This window comes from Lutra lutra, chromosome 8, assembly GCF_902655055.1.
Source record: "Lutra lutra chromosome 8, mLutLut1.2, whole genome shotgun sequence".
Classification (NCBI taxonomy): Eukaryota; Metazoa; Chordata; class Mammalia; order Carnivora; family Mustelidae; genus Lutra; species Lutra lutra.
Window position 1 is genome coordinate 99,677,460 of NC_062285.1, and position 17,077 is coordinate 99,694,536.

Genomic DNA, 17,077 nt, shown 5'->3' on the forward strand with positions numbered 1-17,077 from the left:
CAAAATTATTGTCTGTCTTCACTGTTTCCAACCTTTCTCCTCTCATTTTCTCCTGAACTTATCTCAACCAGGCCTTGCCCTTCTCTACTGCAGTTGTTCTTGTCAAGATAACCAGGAACATACAACCCTATTGTCAAACACAAAGGTTAATTCTCCTTCTTCACTCTGCTTGGCTTATCGCCATTTTGGCATAGTAACCTTAATTATTTTCTTTCCTTGGCTTTTACATGCTTTTGGTTTCCCCTTAGTGACTGCTCCTTCCTTGTTGCTTTCATTGGTTCCTCCTTACCTCCCTGACTTCTAAAATTTGGAAGGCTCCAGAGCTCAGGCTTCAAAATCTTCTCTACTCTATAAACTCTCAAAACTCCAGATGTGTATCTCCAGTTTAAACAAGCTCCCTGAATTCCAGGCATATGTTGCAAACTGCCTGCTCAGCATCCTCACGTGGGGAGGATTTAGGTTACAGAAGAGGTTTACTGAATGGAGCTGAGGAATGAAATTAAGATAAATGATGTGTCCCCACAAAGCTTGAGTAGAGCTAAAAAAAAAAAAAAAAAAAACAAAAACCCTCAATATGTGTGATGTGATTGGATATTCTCTGGAAACTGAAGAACTAGCTATATTTTAAATCAGAGTTGGTTTGGGGAAGAACCAGATAACCTGTATTGTTTAGGGGTATCTGACACCTGGGACTTAGAGAATTTTCTGAGATGCTTTATCTACAGAGGGCATCTAGATGCCTATCAGATTAAAATGTCACTCTTAATAGAGCCCCCACTGCCTGCTCCTTATGGCTAATGGTGCAGGGAGTGGAGATTGATGTACTAGGAGCAAGGCTGCTCTTTGGTAAAGAAATGGAAAGGCAGAGGGATGCGGCAGAAAAACCTTTGGAACAAGGTATGACTGGATATTGAGTGTTTCACTTGGAGACTCACAGGCCCAGTGTTTTGTGAGCTTATTAGAATAGATCAAAGAAACTCCTTGATGAAGTATCCAGCTGTACATTTGTGTTTAAACCAACCTGGACATCATTTTTTAGAAAACTGGAATGTGTGAAGGAAGAAAAAAGGGGACGTATCACACACATGCTTGGGCTAATTAAGGGACCCAACTGACCTTATTAGCTGTACTGGACTGCTATTGAAAACCGTATTAGGGCCAATGTTTGAGGTCTTGGTTGAGAGCTTATGCTGCCCAGACCTGGGAGATCTGGGTAGAGGTGGGGAGGTGAGGGAGTCCAATGCCAAGAACTTGAGAAGACGATTTTTGAATTGTGGCTGGAACACGTCATTGAAATGTTGGCGGGGTGCGAAGCTTCTGAAGTAAAGATGCAACCGAGATTAATAGAAAATGTGTAGAGTCTGGCACTAAGAATTGCACATGCTTTCAAAAACTACAAATGCCTCATTTCTATAGCAGAATGTCTGACACCAGTCAAAAAGTTACTCAGTATTGTAGGGAGATGTGGAGCCGTATATGTCAAGTTTGTAGACGCATATCATTGAATGTACCTTAACACATATGTCAAGGCTTGAGGGACTTTTGCAAAGTGGCACAGATAAGCACAGGGTCAAAAATTGTGTCCGGTTGGTGCGAGGGGTTGAAGCAGCTATTTACAATGAAGAGGGCTGCAGGCTCCCGGACAGACCACAAAGTCCCTCAATTTCTCACTGCTAGTCAAATTACATCAGAGAAGGGAAAGAGGACCGGCAACGCTCCTGAAGAAACAATGATGATGATAGCAGGAATGGATGGGCTGGATGGGATTGCAACTGAAGGCACAGTTCAGACGGACTGAGCTGACGCTTATGGGGCCGTGATGACGCTGAGTCTAATCACACAGGGGCGGACTCCCAGGGCGTGGGGGCCACAGCGCATCCACCTCTGGCCGGGAAGTTCCTCCAAAGATACCAAGAGCATCTAGTCAGAGGTGATGCCGGTAAGTCAGACTCCCGGTTAGCACAACCGGCGGGCTAACTACTAGCACAAACGGAGCCGTTGCAAATCCTTCTTAGCTCACAGGGGTCCCACGCTGAATTTGAGCATAGATTCAGAGAGAACAAAATTCCTAGAATTCCATTAAGTAGGAAAGAGGGGGTTGACACAAGAGTGGGACCATTGGGAGGGAATGCATCCGTAAAGAGAACGCTCATCTACTGGTTTGGTCCTGAATATTGGAAACCGAGAGACGGGCTGGAGTGACAAACAATTCTAGTACGTGAAAGAGAAGCACTACACAGTGGTGAAGAGTAAGAGATGGCTTTTTAGAATACGGAACTCCTGGAGTAGGCTGCTGGAATGGGAAGCATGTATACATAGGAATGCACATTTGTCCTGAGAGGAGAGGAAGTAGGGCAAAGGACCCAAGCTGCAGAGGTGGTTTCTTTCCTCATTGCCCACAGTGCCGTCTAGGTAAGAAGAAATGAAGACAGAAGCTCCCGTGGGGAAGTAATAGAGGCAAAGAGAATAAATTGTGTGGGTTGGGAGATGAGTCCCAGGTAGAGAGAGAAACCAGTAAGACTTCCTTTGAACACAATTGCAGGCTCGCTAAACACAGGAGTGGGGCAAGTCTAGGAACCCTAGGTAGTTGTTGTACATTCGTATCTCCTAAGGGTGAGAGGATTTCACTATAAGGAATATGCTGGAAGTAAACTTTTTAAGGAATATGTAGCACTATTATGAAACTTTAATCTTTGTAACAGCAGACGTGAAAATCCCTGAGAAAAGTGATCTGCTTGTTAAAGAGATACTTTATCTGTCATCTATGAAGCAGAAGACAACTCATGCTGGCACTGGGCTTTCCTTTGGAGGAAGGCAGGACAAGGAAGAGAGGAGCTGAATTTCCTACCCCAGCAGAAAAAGCCAAGGGAGAGATGTGATGTGGTGCCTGGAGCTCATGGGAAAGGCTGGGCATCCAAGGCAAGCCTGATGATTGTGAGAGGTCATGCCGGGTGCACAGCGACCCAGCCTACAATCCCTCCAGTATTCAGTAAGCTACATGCTTTGTGTTTGGCTTTCCTCAGAAAGCTGGTGTTATGGCTGGTTTTGGGTCAAGTTTAAGTTCCAGTAGACACAGACGGATTACATGGAAATGGTGAATGTCTAACAGCTGAGTTACATATCATTCGCATTGATGAATAACATTTGTTTTTACCTCTGGAGCATTCTTAAAGATTTCAGAATAGTTTTTATATCCAGTGTACCTTGAGAAGCATACATATAGAAACTTGGTGATGAGGGGGTGCCTGGGTGGCTCAGTGAGTTATAAGCCTCTGCCTTCACCACAGGTCATGATCCCAGAGTCCTGAGATTTAGCCCCGCATCGGGCTCTCTGCTCAGCAGGGAGCCTGCTTCCCCCTTCTCTCTCTGCCTGCTGCTCTGCCTACCAGTGCTCTCTCTCTCTCTCCATCAAATAAAGAAATAAAATCTTTAAAAAAAAAAAAAAGAAACTTGGTGATGAAACATTCCATATAAATATTGAAAATGTTTTTATATAGATAAATGATAAGTGAAAGATAAGTAAAAGTGAAAGTTAAATGAAATCAAAATTATCAGGCATTCAGTGGCTTATTAATTAGCAACTGAATGACAGCCTCATTGGAAGCAAAATTTAACAGTTAATGCTCACATTTATATATAGAATATTCAATAAACTAAATCCTCTGTTTTCTTTGCTACCAGAGAAACAAAAAAGGATTAAGGTACCTACTCTGTTTTTATTTAAATTAATGATATTTTGCTCACCAATTTGATATTTTACTCATTATAATTTGGGTATTCATTTAGATTTTGACAAATATTTGGTATTATTTATCTTCATTGCTGAATTATTCGGCACCCTCTTAAATTCTGTGCCTCAGGCAAGTGCCTGTGTGTCCTTATGCAAGCCTCCATCCTGGGAGGCAGCAACATTACCTATTCGAACTGGGTGCTGAGGCGGGCAGTGATTGCGAGAAGTTTGCAGCATCGGTACCTATAGATAGATGAATTGCTTAAGATATTCTGGATATTTTCTTAATTATTTCAGATAAGCTCCACTTTTTGATGTGACCAGTTCTATTGAAAGTTAGAGCTCCCCAAGGGAAGGCCTGATGTACATCTGAAAGAGAGAAGCTTTTAAATCATTGTGAGGCTGCACATTCCTTTGTAAAAAATATCAGGAGATTCATTTAGCGAGTTTAGAAAGTGAACTCCTGGTCTAAGCATGGGAAAGGGGAAGTACAAACAATGGAGAAGAGAGACCACGGACAGGCCCCCAATAAAACAAGCTCCTACTGGAGTGAGACAGAGGGTAAGGGTTTCAGTTTTTCACAGAGGGGAAAAATAGGGAGCTTTCGGAAATTCATGCTTTCCCCTTGAGCTCTCTTACTCCTTTCATCTTTTAGAATTAAACTTCCTCTAGCTCCGCCCCTTGAACCCAACCATTTTTCTATTTTGACTTTTCTTATGTCTTTATACCTTCCCTCTTTCCCACACAGTTCCATGGAAGCCCAGGTGCACATATAATTTCTGAGTTAACCGCAGGATCAGTAAGATACGCCATCTCTGCCTTTCCTTATCTCCCTCTACCCAGTCTGGTCGGCTTTGGGTGAAGTCATTGTCCTGCACCTGAGATCCATCAGCTTATCTTCCCTTGTTCCTTCAGCTGCCAACAAAATAGTGGGTCAAGGGTGTGAGACATAAACCCCCATGCTCAGCTGGTCACTAAGTTTAGCGCCACCATGGTCCCCATTATAAGTCCTTAGGACTGAGGCTTTCCTTACTTTGGATGGATTCATTCTATTTCACCAATTCCTGCCCCTAGGATCAAAGCGTCAGTGTAAACTGCATCTCTCACTTGAGCCTCATGTCTGTCTTTGATCTTATTCTTATTGGTTTTTCCAGAAGTTTGATCCCACCTCATCTCTCAGGTATTGAAAATATCTCTGACATATGCCCAAATCTCGAGGAACAACAGCTATCATATCTTTGTTCGTTTGGGTCCCAAGAATTGGGCTAAAACCTGTCTTCCCCAGTTGATTGGTTGCCTTGGAACTTATTGCTAAGGGAATAACACAGCAAGTGTTATGATCTCTCAGACAAAAGTGATTTTCTTATAGGTCCAGTGAACCAAATTTAAAAATATAAATATCTGTTGAATGAATGAAGAAAGTGAGTGATCTGGCCTCAACTGGTTTTCACACGATAGAGAGGATATAAATAAAAAATAAAGTTAACTGAGCAATATATTTTGCTAGCTTATTTTCAGGGGAAAAAAATAGATGATTTTGTAAATTCATAGTATGCTTTGCTTGCAAGATTTGTAAACAGGCTCGGGAGGCAATGCTAAGGAAAGAAATTCAATCCTGTTTTGATATGACACCAAATGCTATCAGGGCTTAACCTTGCAAGCTGACAATCTGGAAAGACATTGCTTGTTTTTAAGTACTAGCACATTAATTTAAAAAATATTTTTAGTGCTTTACGATCATACTTCACAGAGTTTATGTTAAATTATCAAATTTAATAAAAGTTTGTGTTTGTATTCAGAAAATGAAAAATGGAGGAAAGGTGATCAGGTCACTGATAGTTACCAACATTTGAATCAGAAAGACTTCATTTGTATACTTAGATTTTCAAAAGGTACAAAAGCATATTTAGCTATGCAAATGATAAATCAGCACTCTATGAGCCAAATATGTTATAAAATTCAAATTGTATTAAGCCTCTAGTGAATCTTTACTCTTCTCTTTCTGTTATACCCCATACTAATCTGGGTTAATTTTTTTTATTGCTGTTGTAACATATCATGACAAACTGCTTAAACAACACAAACTTGTTATCTTGTTGGTCTGAAGTCTGGTGTGGATCTCACTGGTTGTAGATCCATCAAGGTGCAGACCTTGTGTTTCTCTCTGGAGGCTCTTGAAGAAAATCTTGTTTCTTTGTCCTTTCCTGCTTCTAGAGAGTGCCCTTACCTTGGCGTCTGGCCCAGTTCCTCCATCTTGAAAGCTAGCCAAGTTGCATCTCTCTGTACCCTGCTTCAGTACTCACATCTTCCTCTGACCTACTCTTCTGTTTTCCTCTTCCATTTCTTCCCTCCCTCCCTCCCTCCCTCCTTCCTTCTTTTCTTCTTCTTCTTTCTTTCTCTCTCTCTCTCTCTCTCTTTCTTTCTTTCTTGTTTTGAAGGTTCTAACAGGGAACTACAGCTACACTATCAAGGGACCATTGACCATTTTGACTAAGAGCTCAGCTTTGGGAGGGATGCACATGGAGTGGTGAGGGAGGAAGAGGACACCTGCCTAGCCAGTCAGATCAGCTGACTCAATCCTGGTGATCAATGGGATGGCAGATGTCATAGCCATACTGTCTTCACATCCTCCTTTTTCATTTTTTTTAAAAGATTTTATTTATTTATTTCACAGAAAGAGATCACAAGTAGGCAGAGAGGCAGGCAGGGGGGCAGGGGAAGCAGGCTCCCCGCTGAGCAGAGAGCCCGATGTGGGGCTCCATCCCAGGACTTGAGATCATGACCTGAGCCGAAGGCAGCTGCTTAACCAACTGAGCCACCCAGGTGTCCCTGGAGATAACATTCTTGAGAGTAGAGATTTATACAATTGCTGTGAGGCAAAAACCCAGGCAGAACACTTAATTCCAAACAATGAAGACTTTTTAAGCAGAGTACTCTTCTATTCAGAGTCCTTATTATGTTCATGAACCTTATTTTTTTCATAAGCTTTGCCCTGATTAGTTACCTCCCTATATTAAGGTCAGCTCAGCTCGCTAGCAACCTTAATTCATCTGCAACCATAATTTCTCTTTGCCGTGTAACTTAATATATTCACAGGTTATTGGGGTTAGACATACACACCTTGGGAGGCCATTATGGTGCTTTCCACATAGCAAATTGATACCAGTAGCGAAACTTGTTTATTCTCTTTTCAAATACATCGGATTCCCACCACCTCACATCCCACCACTGCTACCCTTGCGGCCCAGCAGCATCCTCGCTTGCTTGGATTACTGTATTAGCTTTCTAACCAGTCTGCATTCCTGGCTAGACTGCAGATTATTCTCCACACAGCAGCCTAGTCCATCTCTTAAAATATGCGTCAGATTTACATCACTTTTGGACCTAATTGCCCCTCCCCCCATGCCTTCCAGAATAAAATCCAAAGTGTTTAGAATAGTTTCAGGCCCTCCATAATCTGCCAGAGTTATCCCCCCCAGCTCATCAATGCCATGGTCTCCTTTACTCACACTCACCCTGTTCCAGCCACACTGTCCTCTTGATGTTCTGCCAGTAGGGTCAAGCTCATTCCCTGTCAGGGCCTTTGCACTTGCTGTTCCCTTTACTCAAATATATCTAGACTAGCACCTTTTCCAGGTCCCAAACTCTTCTCCTTACTTTGATTTTGTCCTCCTCAGCACTTCTCACCATCTGACATACAACATCATCTCTGTTTCCTTCTAATGGAATTTTGTTCATCGTTGTGTTCTTAGCACCAGGAAGAGTACTTGGCACAAAGTATGTGTTCATTAAATATTTGTCAAATGAATGGAATTACTGCACACGCAAAAAGTATTCTATGAAACTTCTTTCTGTGACTCATCTTGAAGGTTTTTGAACAAGTTCTGACCAGCCACTTCCAGATATATATTTGCTCTTATATTTTTAGAATTTTTTTTTCCAAATAATATTTTATCTAATCACCAAGGGACTGATCTAATATCTTCACCTTTTTATCTAGGTCATGAATGCCATAGTTTGCATTCTTCTTTTTTTGATGGAAAAAAATGTCCAGTAGATAAATTTGAATTCATGTACAGAAATGTGTTATTGTATTTGTATTACACTATAATCTAACTAATCCTGACATATTTAACATCATTGACCTGAATCACTGAACTAAGTTAAGATTGTTCTCATGATTACAAAGGCATTTATTTCTTTTCCCCTTTGTATGAGATAATTTTGGCTGATTTATTTTGAGACTACTATTGAGGTAAACATGGATATATTTGCAAATCAACATTTAGAAATGAATGATTTAAGAAAATTCTCCCACAACTCAAATAAAACATTTGAAACAAAACTTGGGATCAAAATTCTAATTTGTTTTTTTTAACATTTCTAGTGTGCTAAACATTCTGGAAGCCTATTAATAATCTATAAGACAGTTATACATATTTTATACTAAAGGATGTCTTAAAAGGCTATACCTTTATAGGTAATAAGCTACTTACAAAAACACTTTTATGAATTTTTTATATTTATTTGGAACACCAAAAATCTTCTGTCATTTTAGAAGGTCAGATATGACAAGCAACTATTAATAAAACAGTGTTTGGTCTTGATTTGGATGGCTGACTATTTAATTTTCAATCAAGTTGGAAGGATAGTTATCTGCTATAATTTAACTCACAAAGACTTTATTCTTCATGAGATAAATTAAATGACTAAAGGAAAAAAAAAATGCCTTTAAAAGGATCTGTCCCTAAAGAAAGGCAATATGAAATAGCTGACAGCCCACTGAACTCAATGTATAATTTGCTAGCCATCTTGGACAAGTGAGGTAAGCCAGCTTTCGACAGCTTTTGAACCTTAGTTTCTTCATTTGTCAGATGAGGCCATTGGACCAGTCTCTCAAGTTCCTTTTACATCTAGAATTTCTCAGTTTGGTTTATTATTGTTATTATTTTGCAGAAGATATATAATTTTTTCTTTGTACCTTGTGTTTCCCAGACATCCCTACAAAAACGTAATGATGAAAAGGAATAAACAGTAAGAAACACAATGTTAATAAAGTCTCAAGATACTTCAAGAAGTAATTATTTTCTTAAAACATAATCAAATTAGTCAAAAGTTGAGAGAATAACATAAAAATAAAACAATGTCTTTTACTGTTTTATCTTTTGATATGAAATATCTAAAGGCTTCTTATTGTCACAGAGAAAACTTTGGTTGCCTTAGTTTATTTTACGGGAAACAGTGTTGAAATAACTTCATATATTCTCTTTGTAATGGAAGGCTGGGAGAAGCCTGATTAAAGAAGAAATGACAATTAAAGGGTGATTGCTGTGTAGCAATAAAAATGTTAGTGATTTCCCTTCTCTTTATCTGCCCACAGGCCTAAAAATCACAGCTTCTTTGTTGAGATTTTATCAGATTAATTAATGTTTTAAGTTTTTGTAATGAGTATTACATGTCAACATTTTAAAGATTGTATTTATTTTTTTATTTATTTGAGGTGGGGAAGGGCAGGGAAGGAGGAGCAGAGGGACATGCAGACTCTGTGTTGAGCGCAGAGCCATCCTCAGGGCTGGGTCTCACCACCCAGAGATCCTGACTTGAACTGAAATCATAAGTCCAAGGCTCAACGGACTGAGACACCCTGGTGTCCCCATTACATGCCAATAATAACTCAGCTTGTATTTCCACAAATGTTAAATTTCTAGTCTTGCTATCTTGCTACGGAGGGAAGCTTAGCCACAGATGAAGTTATAACAGATTGTGAAATGACAGTTTTGAAGGCATCAGCCTAATTTCTCTTACATCTTTTTCTTTTATCAGAATTGGTATAGGAGCCCTTCCCAGCATCAGAGTGAGTCTACTGAGTTTTAACTCAGTATAGCAGCTTTTATGTTATTCATACATATTCTTTCTCTTTCCGTTAGCACTCACAGATTGTTCCAGAGACATTTGAAGAGATCACCTCCTGTTTCTCATTTCAGCATTCTATTGTGGTGGTATAGATTACATACATGGAAGTGCTTTGAGGTTTTCTTTTCTGAGAAAAGGTGAAACCAATTACAAGATGTACAAAATCTCTGTGTGGTTAAGAGCTCTATTTCTTAGTCATAGTGACATGAACAATTAAAAAAAATTACCTGAGGATGAAGTACTCTTAAGAAAAAACCTTTAGAGCTCTAGGCCACTTACTGATTTCTTAAGTAGATTTGAACAAACACTACAATACTGTGACTTCTTATTAAGAGCAGTTTGCCTGTTACTATAGTTTATACTATCAAGCTCACTAATAATTTCCACAGCAGAGAATGTTACGAAAAAAGCTATCCAGAATTCTTCAGGGTATTCAAATGAATTTGTGTAATACAGTTTTAAGTAGCCAAGTTTAGAAGCTTCACAATTGTATAAAGTAGACTTCTATTCTTTCCAGAAATTAGAATACTTATTCCAATTTATGGATTGTCAGTGATCTGTATTCACGTCGGTTTATATCACTGAGCTATTTATTTATTTATTTGTGCTTTTTAATATGAGATAGTGAACAGCTTTTCTATAGTGTTCCCTTGTTATTGTCACAGGTGGAGGGAATGACTTATGACCTGTACCTCGCTGTTTATTCCCATTCAGAGCACTGCTCCTTCTCAGTCAATCCTCTATTCCAAATTCTCTTTTCTATTTAAGCATCTGAAAATACTGCTTTGTCCTTTGATAGGTAAATTTCAGACACAACTCTGACGATACCCAGTAGCACCTACGAACTGAAATAAGTGAGGTAGCATGAGCTTGAGAGTTAGTCTGAATTCAAATCCCAGTCCTCTGTCATTTTCCCCGGTGAAGTTTCCTCTTGCAAGCAAAAGCAACATCGCAAGCACTCAGGTCCATTACGGTTTCTGAACTCCATGATGAAAACACATAACCCCCAGCAATACTCTCGTAATTATTTTTTCCCTCTAGCTCCTTGCCTTCCCATGCAGGAGTTGCTCCTCAAACTCTTTCCTCAGTGACCCTTCCTCACTCAGCTGCATTAAAAAAAAAGACCCTCTTTGAGCCTGAAACCTAGGCATTTGGTGTTGTCCTTTTTCCTTCCCTCCTGAGTTCTCCCCACAGGTACCTCTACTAGTTAACATCAAGGTCAGAAGATGACTGAAACACTCAAGCTGAAAACATCAAAATCCTCTCTATAACTACCTTATGACCATCTGTTTTAAAGATTAAGTGAGATAATGACTATGAAAACACCTGACAAATACTTAAGGTCTTTATAAATGCTTTCTTAATCAGTGGGGCCGCTAAGACGGAATACCATAAACGGGGTGGCTTAAACCACAGACATGTATTACTTACAAGACTGGAGGCCAGGAGGTCCAGGATCAAGGTGACTGCAAAGTCAATGACTGTGATCATCTGTTTCCTGCTTGGCAGCCAGCCACCTCAAAGTGCCTTTCCTTGGGGTACACACACCCACATGCATGCGCAGATAAGCATGCACCCACGGAGCCGGTTCCTCTTCTTAGAAGGCTACTAACGACAGCCCCACCGTCCGGATCTAATCTAGCTCTAATTACTTCCCAAAGGCCCCTGCTTCCACATACAACTGCACTGGGGGTTAGGGCTTTCCTTTATGAATTTTTTTTTGGGGGTGGTGAACACAAGAGTGTGTGTGTGTGTGTGTGTGTGTGTGCACGCCAAATTGCCATGTCAAGTGTATTTCAACCATAGGTGATGATCAAAAAGGTTTCAAATCACTGGATCACCGGTATTAGCAATTCTATCTGTGTTCTTGGAATATCAAACTTGTTCTGTCCCAGGATATTTTCCATTTCTTCAGAAATCTCTTAATGGAAGAGTCCTCATTTGTTCTCTAGATGGATGCCTCAACCTCTACCACATTCTCACTCTTGCGCTCCACCTCTGGCTTCTTCACCGTAGTACACAGTCCTCTCCAATGGGTTCTTTCTATCTACACTGGGACCATGGGACACACTCACACTTGCCCAGCCGGCAGTGGAAATGCAGGCTGCCTCCATGGCACCTTCTTCATCCAGCCTTCCATCCTCATGCCTCTCTAGATGAAAACCAGAATATAGCCTCTTTAGTGCCCAAACTTCAGGAGACTCAAGTTAGACTCTTCTCTCACACTCTGTCTCAGCACTGGGAGAGCCCATGAGGTTCAAAAGGTCCATAATCACCCAGCTAGAAAGTGAGATTACAGCCTTTCTTACCGATTGTCAAATCTTATCTCTGTGATGGTGTTTGTGGGTACCTCTTGGCTCCTTATCTAGGGAAGCAAGGGAAGGGAGGGAAAGCCTGTATCTCTTTTTAAAACTAATAATTCTTTTTAAAGGATTTACTTTGTCTATTTCATTTCAGCATATGTTTTAGGAACCCTTGTATACATTGAAGATAGCATTAGTTGGAATCACAGGACTGGATTTGACCACCTCTTTGCAAGTTCTGTGGAGATGTGTCTGGAAAGATGATGGGTAAATTATTGATCACCAGTGGTTCTCATTTATGGGGCCTCAGTGAAACTCTGAGACAATAAGAAAATACCATTCCCTATTTGCTGAACTTAATACTGAATTTCTGAATTGACTGCTGTCTAGGATTCCTCTACCCTCTACTGTGCTGATGACCAGAATATCCTCTTGGTGGGCACTTGGGGATTCCAAATAGGTTTTTACACACACACACACACACACACACACACACACACACACACACACACACACACACACTTTCCCCCCCGCTAGTTCCGTTTAGATCATGGAGACTATCTCTAACAGTACAAGCCTCTTGATTAATCCAAATGTGGGCATTTAATTTACATTGGATCAATGAGTCCCTTTCCTGGGATTTTTCCTTAAAACATAGATTAAGAAAATGTGTCTCTAAATTAGTTTCCCTCCAATGAGAGAGTGTGCAAGATTTTTATCAAAACGAGTGTTATTAGTGGTTATTGCTGGGCGATGGCTGCACCGTGGTGCCCTAATGACCTTTACATATTCATGCAGACTACACAGCAAAATAAATGCTTGACCTACAGCTAACCTGAGCTTGGCAGAATGCCTTGTGATCCTCCCAGGGTAGGGAAGGATGAGAGGCTTGTAAGGAGTTGCTATGAGGTGATCTCCCTCCTCCTTTTCTCACTCCTGGAAGGCTGTCAGGAGGACAGTTTCTCATCTCCTCTTGGGTTCTGATGAGGCATGGGACTTTCTGCCTCCCCCCACTGCCCCGGCCCCAGGAACACAGCAGCAGAATGTAAAAAACACTTAACTCCAATTGAGAATTGGATCCTCGGGGACAGGGTATCCCACCACTCATGCTGAGGTCATTTGGTCCCCTTTGTTTCAGGGTCCTGCTTTTTGGTTCATGATACAAAACTCCTGGGGAGCTACACCTTTGGCTTACTCTTCTTTTCACTTTCCATGTAAGTGTCAAGAATCAAAAAGTGGCTCATTGTATCTTTACTTGTCAAATCAGTCAGAACTTAGCCTTGGTCTTGATTTTCCCTGTGTATGGGTGAGAGTTCTGCCCCTCTGTCCCTCAGGAGGGAAATAAGCCTCTGTAATAAGAAAGGATGACGCAGAGGCTAGAGAAGAGAGTATGAATCTGGGCAGCTGCTGTGTTTTACTTGTTTAAATAAGTTTTACTCTTTTAAGCCTTTCCTGGACCCCACAAATAATTAGTGTTGGATTTCTGTTTCTTAAAACCAGATAAATCTTGATTATATACTTGAGAGTCTCTCCTCAACTCAGATGTCCCATGCCAGTGTTCTCAGAATGATTTCGATTTAATGGTATTAAATTCTGAGTTTATATTCTCTTCACTCAAACTATTCAGTGACTCAGTTCCTCCAATTCCTACTATAGAACACGCGCTGTTTTAGTCAATGAGTGATTATCGTGTGCCTGTTCATAGTGAGTCCTGGGGAATTGTGGAACAGCAATGGTCGGATTCGTCTAGTTCTGATCTCAGATGCTATTTTCAGTAGGATGTAGGGTCCTACGTTCCAACTCAGAACAGATTAACCATTTCACAGGGAATGGTGTATGGACAAATCCAGTTAAAAATAAGAGGCTTAATTCTCCATGTTGCAAATAAGGGAAGAGATTTCCTTCAACTCTTTTTTCTTAGAGCATTTACTTTAGAAAGCTTGTTATTAATTTTTACGCGATTTTTGAAATATATGTAAATCCTTTAAATAGCTAAGTAAGACTTTTGCCGGTTTTACAACCCAGGACTGTCTTTCTCAAGGGCTTGTGAACCATCCCTTTGAAATGTAAACACCAAGGAGGATAATGTCCCCATCTCCCAGTCTCTATGGGAGGGTAGAAATGCAACTCCCTTGGGCTTCTTGCTCCAAGTTATAAAATTACCTCCTGTCATAAAGGTAGGAGAAATATGTTTTTCCTTTGCATAAAGCCAATTAACTAACAAAGATAGTCACTTCAATTGCCAGGTAAATTTAGGATGAACTATGTGTGACGAAGAGTGCTGTCAAGTCCCCTTTCTCGAGGACTAGTTATTGTTTATTTTGAGAACCTGCATGTAATGAGTTGTAGCTGCTTAGCTCTATAAAAGGGTGATACTTCTTTTCTCTCTGCATTTCCTTAGAGGATTGTCTGAGATGCCCATTATATTCTGGCTTAAAGTTTATTTAACAACAAACTTGTTTTCTTTCTCTACTATGTTTATAGAGAGTCTTTCTGGGTTAGAAGAATTTGTTTTTAATTGTATTTTTTCCAACAATAGTGTCTGAGCAATTATTTTTTAAAACTTCACAGGTATTATGTTTTTATGTACCTCTGGTTAAAAATAATGTTCATGTGTCTTATACAGGAGTGTTTGAGGTTCTGTATCTCCAAGGGACCTGGTCTAAATACAACTTGTCAGGCAACAGTACCATCCGTGTCAGAAAGCAAAACTGAGGGTTTCATACCCAATGATTGGAAGGACAGTATTAAGAAAGAATAAGGAGGGGCGCCTGGATAGCTCAGTGGGTTAAAGCCTCTGCCTTCCATTCAAGTTATGATCCCAGAGTCCCTGGATCCAGCCCCCCCGCCCCACCCTCGCCTATGTTAGGGCTCTCTGCTCAGCAGGGAGCCTGCTTCCTCCTCTCTCTCTCTGCCTACTTGTGATCTTTGTCTCTTTGTCTATCAAATAAATAAATAAAATCTTTCTAAAGAAAGAAAGAAAGAAAGAAAAATAAGGAAAATTGACATTTATCAAATGCTCACTGTGTAACCAACCCCAAATCTCAGAAAGCGGCATGGTAAAGAAAGTCAGGGTATAGACTTTGCCCGTCTCTCTGAACAGGGCTTTTGCTCCCCTCTCCACTTACTGTGTGACCTTGGGCATGTCACTTAACCATAGTCAACACCAGTCTCTTCGCTTAGAAAATTGGCTTTAATTGTGCCTATCTCATAGGCGTACTATGACAATGAACTGTGATAATAAATAAAAAAGTGTTTAGTTCAGAGACTGACGCATATTTAGTACTTAACATAATTGTCACAATTACTCTTGTACCCATGGGTTACTAGTTTCTTTCTAATTACACAGAAATTCAATCTTTTTTGTCTTAAAGGCCACTCATTCATAAGCACCATTCCATTAAGATGCAAATACCCCGTGGGTAAACTTACCTTTTAAACTAATTTTAACAGCTCCTAAGTAATAGTTTCTAATGGAGCAGTTATCTAAAAGTGAAGTGTCTTGAGCAAAAAGACCAAGGGACTGATAGCTTGGTTGGTGTGACTATTGTGAAGGCTGTGGGATCTACAGGGTCTGTGAGCTGCAGGGGTGAAGCCAGTCTTACCAGGCCCAACAGTACAGTAGTCCCCAAAGAACAGGCTCCTCGACAGCATTAATTAAGGTAACATACCATTCTAGGTATTTTTTAAATGCACTGTCTTAAGGATATCTCACAAATCTGAAATATGTGAGAATAGAATGTGAGAATAGAATCTGAAATATTCTATGCCCAGAATCTGGATGAGGAAACTGAGACTCAGTGTATTAGGACAGTTAACGAAACCTGCTGTATCCAAACTACCCCCAAATATCAGTAGCCTGTACATTAATCATAAAACTTTATTTCTTACTTTGTTTAGGTCTGAAGTACATCAGGAATCTCTTCTAGGCAGATTTCTTTGCAGAGACTGGGATATAAACATCTATCGTATGGTGAATCTGGACCAATTCTGTCTTCGTATCCTGAAGAGAAAGAGGAAGCTGACTACCCCTGGAGATTTGATGAGCCCAATGAGGAAAAGCTATACCTAATGTCCATTCACGTTTCACTGGCATCTTGACCCAAACCTAAATGCAAAGGTGGTTGGGAAATGTAATCTCCGTGTATACCCAGGACGAGGAAATGTATCTGTGAGGATCTGTTTTTGCCACCCTCAGGAAAGTAAGGGTGTCGGTCTGGAGTCTCTATTAAGGCAACAGGAATGTTGTAATATTCATAAAAATAGGACTGAGTACAGGATCATGCAGGAAAGCCTCAAGAGGACAAAACCAAACTTTTGTTAATAATGAAGAGAACAGTAACATTTTTGTAAGGAGTGTGCAGATTGTTAGATTTCCTATTTCCCTGACTTGTTCATGTTGTAAGCATGGGTTAAGCCCACAAAACAGCGATGAACTGCGGTTCTGAGTAATTTCTCCAGGAGAAAATAATCTCCTTTATTTAGAAAAATAAAGTTCTCCATGTTGTTGTAGCTGTGGCTCTGCAATTTTGTCAGCCCTCTGTAAACATAATTTGTGAGTGCATTACGGGGTGTGAGAGAGGCCAGGCTGGGTACCCGACTGGGTCAATGTGTCTCTTGGACTAGAGAGAAAGAAGGTTGCTCACCAGCTGTAGTCCCCCTGAGGGAAATAAAGACTGATTTCTTTACGTAGTGCTTGAGTGTAAATCAGCCTGAGTCCACGCTCCCCCAGTAATTATAGATTACTTTGATTCTGAACGTAAAAGTATCTATTAGGACATCTGAAGCAAATCCTAAATGACCGTCATTTTCGAGCTTTGAGGAATGGCGTACCACATGACTGTGAAACAGCTGGTGGCGAACTCCAGCCTCATCCTGTTCTGAGTCACTGGTGCTAATTTTGCAGTGAGATCAGTTTCTGGAAAGCTTAGTATGGGAGTCAGGAACACGTAGCAGATAGCTGCTAACAGATAGATGAGATTAGAGCATATCCATTTCCCTCATTCCCGAGATTTTAAATTAGTCCATTTACCTCAAATCAAAAAGGTGGCCAAAGAGCAGTTTTTCATTTTGAAATGAAGGCCATGGTGCTTTGACTGGGGGAATGGGTAAGTGTAATAGGGATTACTGA

The 17,077-nt window shown here is 40.5% G+C and overlaps 1 long non-coding RNA gene across 1 annotated transcript; it reads left to right on the forward strand.

The window, feature by feature from the left end:
- The first annotated feature begins 11,074 nt into the window (after positions 1–11,074).
- On the forward strand, positions 11,075–16,435 carry LOC125106098 (uncharacterized). Its single transcript, XR_007129224.1, has 3 exons — positions 11,075–11,105; positions 12,101–12,213; positions 15,847–16,435. It is a non-coding gene; the product is annotated as an uncharacterized LOC125106098 (long non-coding RNA).
- Positions 16,436–17,077: the final 642 nt, after the last annotated feature.